Consider the following 8,778-nt stretch of genomic DNA (forward strand, 5'->3'; position numbering starts at 1 on the left):
ATTGCTTCCTTATTTTCAAAAGCCCTGAAATGTAGCTGAAATAAGTTAACAGCTCAAAGATAATTTTGATGAACCTTTTCTCAAAGCCTGAAAGTTCTTTGGAAGTAAGGGGGAGTTATGTGTCAATTTAGGATGATTATTTTCAATTTTCTTCTGTCCCTTTGAATACAAATTCAAGTCTTTCTCTTTATTTTTTTGTTATGAAGACATAGATCTTATCTTTATAAAAGGAATATGACAGTAGTACAGTACATTTATAACTCGTTGCACATCATTAAATCTGCACAGATCATGCCCCTTCCCATGGATTCTTTCTGGATTACCTCATTATCAATTCAAATCTCTAGTAATGGTTTAACCTATGAGTGTTTACATACAAAGCCTTATAATTTTATAGATTTCATTAGAATTTAGGACTAAAATCATGTCTTTCACAACTTCAATGCATGTATCGTTCTCAGTATAACCTCTATAAATTTATCCTATTTGTGTATTAATATTTAATAACTACAACTTCTTTATAAGTTAGGAAACTTCTAAATGGTTTAATTCACTTTCTGCTATTCTTACTCTGCAGTACTTAGAACAGAGAAACCACGTAATAATCCTGCAATAATTAACAGACTTCACCCCATTGAGTGCTGCAGATTGACAAGTGTTGCTTGCATGGAGATATGGAAAATGTCCAGTTTCATCCCCAAAGTAGCTTCACCTCCATCAAATTGGGAATTCTGGAGTGTGGAAGGGTGGTGCCATGAGCAGAGGAGAAGGGGATACAGCTGATGACAAGCATTGGCAGTTATCAGCTAAGAGGCTCTTAGATAAATGTCAAGATGCCTTGAGCTAAACCTTGACCTCTTCAGGGGAGAAGATCTGTGATAAATGACTCTTTCTGCTATGGTTAAAAGTGCTTTCAGGATCACAACATATATAATAGTCTTCCCTGATTGAGTTCTTATTCTGAATCATACAAAACAAGCAGTGTCTCTCCAACATCACAACTGAAAAGTTTACCACATACACACTATTTTATACATCACATGCAGAAAAATGCCCTTAGAATTCCACAGAATCCTAACCTGTATTAAATTTTTTTCTTATTCCTTCTTAATTTCTATTTTTAAAGATAATTAAAGATTTTTGTAGACCCTAATCTAAAATATGTGCAGAAGAATGTAGAGAGTTAGAGAACATCGATTAAGGGCAACAAACTGAGGGCGTCTCAGAAACCTGTCTCATGAGCTGTGGAGGGAGATGTGTTCTGCTTAGTGTTTCAGGATGTGCTACAAGTCAATATACAAGGTAGCTACACACAGGACACAAAAGTCATGCTGAATATTGACCACCAGGCAAAATGAGACCTGAGGCATTTGTGTATTCTAGAACAGAAGTTAGGTGCTAGTTTTATAGAAAGATAGGTTTTGTGGGTTCCTATTAAAGTGTTTGCCTAGCCTGAAGTAAACCCTGGGTTCGGTTACCATCACTGTTAAGAAAACAATAAAAAGAAAGAAAAAGTAAACTTGCTTCAAATTCCATTTTAAAATGTAAGTGGCTTTCACTGTGCAGTGGTATCAGGAAGCACTTTATTCCATATAGACAGTAAGAATGAGTTTTACCAAGCATGACAAAATAGTTGGGTTTTCATGGTAAGAAAAAAGAAACTGGACAACAAAGAAACTGCATTAGTCACGATCAGGTTAAGACGACTCATTTCCCTGTCCAAGATAAAAGTAGAGGTACCTCCTCACAGCACTGACTCAAGGTCAGGTACTTTCTGATGAGCAGTCAACAAATTTCTGTGTTCAGGAGAAGCTCCTTAGTTTGAGGATGTGCCTGCTTCTTTACTCTTCACAGAAGTGATTCCATTTTACTTTAGTTTGATCTGCTGGGGTCTAGTGCAACAAGCAAGCCCACAACAATGGCCATTCAGAAGCTTGTTTAACAATGGTCAGCCTGTGTTTGACAAATGCTCTGACTTCCTTGCTTTTCACAAGCTGGATCCTAGCAGTTGGGTGTTAGCACCTAGCCAGAGATCAAACATTTTTCTATTTGAGAAATTCAATACAAAGGAAGAAATATCTTTGTGTTTCTTTTTTATTCTACCAAAATGGAAGCTTATTTGTTGGAGGGTCTTGCCCAGGTGCCTGATTTCCCTTTAGTGCCTCACATCCAAGCATAGGGAAGACTAAGAATAATACCACTTGAAAGGGGCTTTTGGTTCAAGAACTGGCTTAAAATAGTAAAGAAAGAAATTAAAGCAACGGGAGCACAAAAGAACTGATACAGCACCCTCAGGACTGGTAAGGAAACTCTCCCATCCATAACAAGAGCAAGTTGCTGAATCTCAGCTTCCACTGCCATGAATAAACTTTCAGAGACCTCTCATAGTCTTTTGGGGTCCTATGGGGCTATAGTCAGGGCTCATCCAGGGATGTGTTCTCAGCTCACACTCCCACCCCTCTTTAAAGATGAAAGTGAGATAACAGCATTTCTTCCTTTCTGTTATAGGATTCAGATCACCATTTTGTTTCCTAGCTGTAGCAAAGTCTACGACTACTCTAACTACCTAGAGCAGTGCTTCTAAACCTAAGGGTCATGATCCTTTCACAGGGGTCAACTGAGATCATCAGAAAAGACAGATATTTACATTATGATTAGTAACTGTAGAAAATTAGAGTTATGAAGCAGCAGTGAAATAATTTTATGGTTGTGAGTCACAGCAACATAAGGAAATGTATTAAAGGGTCACAGCGTTACAAAGGTTGAGAACTACTGCCATAGAGGGTATCCACAGTTCCTTGCCTAGAGGTTTATAACATGAAAACTACTACTCCCTAGGCTACCACATGTCCAATTCTCTGCCTTCTGCTGCTAAACCAACAAGGAGCTCAACCAATTATATGAAGCCATTCTCCATGCCAAGAAACCTAAAGCCTATGGATCAGTAGTTTCTATCACACATGAGAAACCTCTCTCCATAATGTAATCTACTCGAGATAATGAGTCCCATCAGAACTCCTATCACATTCAAGGGAAGATAATTATAGAAGTACGTAGGGGTCTAGGGATCCTATGGTCATCATAGAGTTTTGCCTTCCATACTTTTGGAAACAAATAATTCTTCATCACAGAAAATGCAATTACTGAAAACTTTTAGCAGAGGCTTTAAAAGAAAGCATGTAAGAAATAAAGAAGCAAACACAAGAAAGAGGGAGCTGGCACAAAAGAGAAGGAAGGGAAAGAGAAAGAGTATTTTAAAAAGAGTGAGATACAGAGAAACTGCTTAAGAACTCAAGCTAATTTCCTTGAAGTAAATAACTCCCATGCCTGGTAGGAAAACCCAACTAGCATCAGCACAAAGAACAAAGGCTCTAAGCCAAAGAAAAGACATCTTTATCAGTCTATGGCACAGAAGAAAAAAGTTTTTTAAATCTCTAGAGGATTAATGAAATGATCCATGTATTTGGAAGCAAGGAAAATAAATGTGAAGACAGAAAAGGAGGTCTAACAAAAGCAGCTGCACTGGAACTGTTGGAGATTGTGGAGTGTGGAAAGAGAATTGCGATCTGCAAAGAGAAAGGCATGATCAGACACAGGATATCACACACGGGACATATAAAAGGGACCATCATGATACAGTACAAATGGCCTCTCTGGGAAGGGTCTGGCTGGGGTTGATGAAAAGAATAGTGATTGTGCAGCCCCCATAGTGATCACTTCATAGGGGAAAAAAAAGAGGAAGGTCTTTGTTGTTATTAGGGAAATTTAAGTGGTCAAATCTCTAAACAATCATTTGGTCAGTAAATAATTTTAGAAATATATTTAGACAAATCTCAGAATAAACAAATGAACTAAATTTTTCTTCTGAGAAATAAGACCTGGATATAAACAGTCCTTTCTCACTGTTACCCTGTTGTCATTTGACTTACTATAATGCACCTGTATCTTCAAATTTTCAACCTTCTAACCATGCATATTTTGGAATTGAAACTAAGTATAAGATATTCTTTTGCCATGAAATACTAATTTTTTAGTGCAGAAAACCAAGATGCATTCTTAAAACTATTAAAATGAATGTTTTTTAACCTTCAATCAAGTCAACAAATTGAAAATTCTTAATTTCTATTTTTCTCTTAGTGGTATTTGACTCAGTTCTTAATTTTTATAGCCATAGCAGATAAAAACCACACTCTGTGATACGTTGGAATTGCCAAAGCAGTTCCAGGTCTGTAATACTGGTTATCCTTCTAATAACTGTGGTGAAGGCACAATGAATATTGGGTGTTAGTTATTAGCCTTGAACATTTTAATTATAGTTCAGGAGACATAGTTTTATAAAATTAAGTATAAACTCCAAATCATGCTTCTCATAGAAAGAATATATTGCCCCTTGCTCCTTTCTCACCACATCATACTTTTTCTCTTTCTTTGGATGCAGGATTCTATCTTACTTTGAAATTTCAAAATATAGTTTCATTTTGATATTGATATTACAGGTTATATAGTTAATGCTTTTTATTTGTTTCAACTCTTATCCTGTGTCCACCCACTATTAATGTTGGAATCTCTTTATTTTTATAAATTTGAGTATAAAGTGTTTAAAATGTGTATTAGTGAGTTTATATATCTACTTTGACAAAAAGTAGATGAGTTTATATTTATGATAGAATTTTTAATATATTAGAACATATTTTTATCTAGAGATAGAAATAATAGAGAGACTCGGATCTGAAAGACAGGAAGCTGAAAGGCATACAGTAGCTCCTTCAATTACTTCAGTTCTTTTGTGGTGTTCCTGAAGACTCTGCTGCCTCTTGTCCTGTCCACAGGATATCTAGTACATAGTACTGAGAGCTCTCTGTTCTGTGGTTGGAATGCTCCTAAACTTGAAATGTCTGTCCCTTGAGGTTTTTTTTTTCTTTTTCTTTCTTTTTTTTTTTTTATCAAACTTGACCAAGAGTTAAAAAGGGGAAAGATGGGAAGTAGTCTTCAGTAACAGAATAAGGTGAGGACATCAGCAGAAAGGAAAAGTAGTTCATCCAATCTCAAGCAAAACCAAGGAGGGTTTGGACTGGCCATAAAAGCATTCTAGCATTGCATAGGCAGACAAACAGACAGCCCATACTATTCCATGATGGGTCTCAGAAGGACACTTCTGCTTCTTGCTTGAGAGCTTCAGGGACGCAGAACATCTAAAAAATCTTCACAGGGAGCTGCCTCATAGCTTCAGGCTCTGTAAACGAGTTTTAGACTCAAAATACATGCACATCCAAAATTCAGCACCATGGGAAGAGCACCTTTGCCAACTTCATAAAGAATAGATGAATTAATGTTGTTTTACTTTAATTGAATGTATTTAATATAACTCTGGCAATGATTTCTGCCGAGTGTCTCAGTTATTTTGGGCTGAGAAAAGTGAAATATGCCAACACAGCCTTATTTTATGAAGATGATTACTTAGAAAACATTTGCAAATAATACACTTGAGTTGTAATGACAGAAATAAAATCTGGAAATGTTGATCTGCCTACTTGACAACCAGTTATTATGTGGCCAACCACACCATCCTGTATAGTATCTGATACTAAGCATATTGCTTGTCTTTGAGAGGTTGGCTAGTGAAGAAGACAGACTTGTAAACACTAATTTGGGACAATGAGTGGGTGGCTATTGGTGTGACAACAGCTAAAATAAATATTTCCTTTGTTGTAGAAAGGCAGAAGCTATCTTATAATTGGTGTGAGCTGAATTCTAATGCAGGAAGTCAGTTGTGTGACTTCAGGTTGTGTAGTCAACAGCCAAGTGGATGTCCCTATTTAGTAAGTACGTAAAACCTAGAACCAGCAAAGCTTAAGACATCAGTGCTGGGTTTTGCTTTGTTTTGTTTCTATATAACAAACCAAAGTTAGAAAGTTTGAGACTGATGAAGTTGCTCAAAAAGCTGATAAAGGACTCAGTTACATTTAGCTTTGTAATTAAATAGACATAATACGTAGCTTTTGCTTTGTGCACAAAATAGCTGTTAAGTCTCCAAAAATCTTTTCCCATTTTAGGAGGAATGACAAGACAAACCATGAAGGAAAGGTGCTATTGTTATTTACTTTGTGTCTGTTTTTATTAGAATGATAACTTCCCCCAAAGTCTTATCCAGTAGGTCTTGGCTTTTTCATTATGAACCTATGTTGGATTACCTGACCACCTCTAAGGGAAGGAGAATCTGAGAAATTTTTCTTACTGGCTTGTTTTTCCATAACTTCTTCAACTACCTTTCTTATACAACCCAGGATTACTTGTGTAGGAGTAACACCAACCATAGTGGCTAAATGGTCCTCCATCAGTTAGCAATTAAAAAAATTCCACTCCCCCTTAGGACTCTGTAATCTACAAGCCCCACTCTGTCCCCCAAACCTACCCATCCCCCAAGACCTAAGCTCTTCCTTGATATGCAGACTCTACCAGCTCTGATTGGAGCAACAGGTGAGTAACTGTTCTCCAAGCCAGTCACCCCAGTCTCTAGGCCATAGGCCCTTGGGCACAACCTGTGCTATAATAGCTCATCCCATTGGAGCTCCAGTTGCAGGCCAGCAGGCAAGATTCCTGCAGGCAAACCTGTGCACGATCCCCATGGGACCCTGTAATCTACAAGCCCCACTCTGTCCCCCAAACCCACCCATCCCCTGAGACCTCAACTCCTCCCTCAGACACAAACCCTGCCTGTTCTGATTGGAACAAGAGATGAGTACTGTTCTACAAGCTGGTCATCTCAATCTCTAGGCCCTAGGCTCCAAGGTACAACCCATGCTCCCCTATCCTCACCCACTGCAGTCCCAATTGCAGGCAAGCAGGCAAGACTCTTATACGCACGCTTGAACACCACCACCCTCCATTGGACCCTGTAATCTACAAGCCCCACTCTATCCCCCAAAACCACCCATCCCCTGAGACCTCAGAGGCTCCCTGATACACAAACACAGACAGTGCCCACTGGACCAAGAGCAGGTCCCAAACACAGACACCACTTGCACCAATTGTAGGAAGATGTGGGTAGATGCCAGTGTAAGACTACATTCAGCAGCATAAAGAGCAGTATGGCACCACCAGAACCTACTGGTTCTACAACAAGACCTGATCATTCCAATGAAGAAGAAGCAACAGAAAATAGACCTTAAAATGACCTTATGAAAATGATAGAGGTCTTGAAAGAGGAAATGAAAAATTCCCTTAAAGAAATCGAGGAAAAGACAAACAAAAAAAATGGAAGAAATTAATAAATCCCTTAAAGAAAGCCAAGAAAACAAAGAAAAGGTGATCAAACAGATGAAGGGAACAGTTCAAGACTTGAATATTGAAATAGAGGCAAAAAAAGAAGCCACAAATGAAGGTCATGCTGGAAATAGAAAATCTGAAGAAATGAACAGGAACCATATGATTGTATACACAAGTAACCACAAAAATTCTATCAGAGAACTCGCACAGCTGATAAACACTTTCAGTAACATGGTGGGATACAAGACTAATCCAAAAAATCAGTAGCCCTCCTATATACAAATGATAAATGAGATGAGAAAGAAATCAGGTAAACAACATCATTTTCAATAGATAATATAAAATATATTGAGGTAACTCTAACCAAACAAGTGAAAGACATGTATTACAAGAACTTTAAGTCTTTGAAGAAGATATCAGAAAATGGGAAGATATCCCAAGTTCGCAGATAGGTAGGATCAACATAGTAAAAATGGCAATCTTACCAAAAGCCCTCTATAGATTCAAGGCAATCCCCATCAAAGTCCCAACACAATTCTTCATAGACCTTGAAAGAACAATATTCAACTTTATATGGAAACAAAAAACCTAGGGTAGTTAAAACAATCTTGTACAATAAAGGAACTTCCAGAGGTATTACCATCACTGACTTCAAGCTCTATTATACTATAGTATAGTAGAAATAATATACTATAGTAGAACTATAGTAATAAAAACAGCTTGATGTTGGGATAAAAATAGACACATGGATCAATGGAATCAAATCAAAGACCCTGACATAAATACACAAACCTAGGGTCACCTGATTTTTAACAAAGAAGTCAAAAATATACACTGGAAAAAAGAAAGCATCTTCAACAAATGGTGCTGGCATAACTGGATGATGGCCTGTAGACAAATATAAATTGATCCATATCTATTGCCCAGCACAAAACTCAAGTCCAAGTGGATCAAAGACCTCAACATAAATCCAGTTACATTGAATCTGATAAAGGAAAAAGTGGGAAGTAGCCTTGAATTCATTGGCACAGTAGACAATTTCCTGAATATAACACCAGGAGTACAGACACTGAGATCCACAATTAATAAATGGAACCTCCTGAAACTGAAAAGATTCTGTAAGGCAAAAGACAGTGTCAATGAGACAAAACAAAAGTCTACAGAGTGAGAAAAGATCTCCAAAATATATAAAGAACTCAAGAAACTGTACATCAAAGTACCAAAAAATTCAATTAAAAAAAATATGTACAGATCTAAGCAGAGAAGTCTCAACTGAAGAATCTCAGATGGCTGAAAGACACTTAAAGAATTGTTCAACATCCTTAGTCATCAGAGAAATGTAAATCCAAATGACTCTGAGATAAGATCTTATACCTTTCATAATGGCTAAGATCAAAAACACTGATAACAGCTTATGTTGGAGAGGATGTGGAGTAAGGGGAACACTCCTCCACTGCTGGTTTGAGTACAAACTTGTACAGCCACTTTGGAAATTCACATGACAGTTTCTCA

The sequence above is a fragment of the Peromyscus californicus genome, unplaced genomic scaffold (assembly GCF_007827085.1).
Source record: "Peromyscus californicus insignis strain IS unplaced genomic scaffold, ASM782708v3 Scaffold_11__1_contigs__length_118956290, whole genome shotgun sequence".
NCBI classification, from domain to species: domain Eukaryota; kingdom Metazoa; phylum Chordata; class Mammalia; order Rodentia; family Cricetidae; genus Peromyscus; species Peromyscus californicus.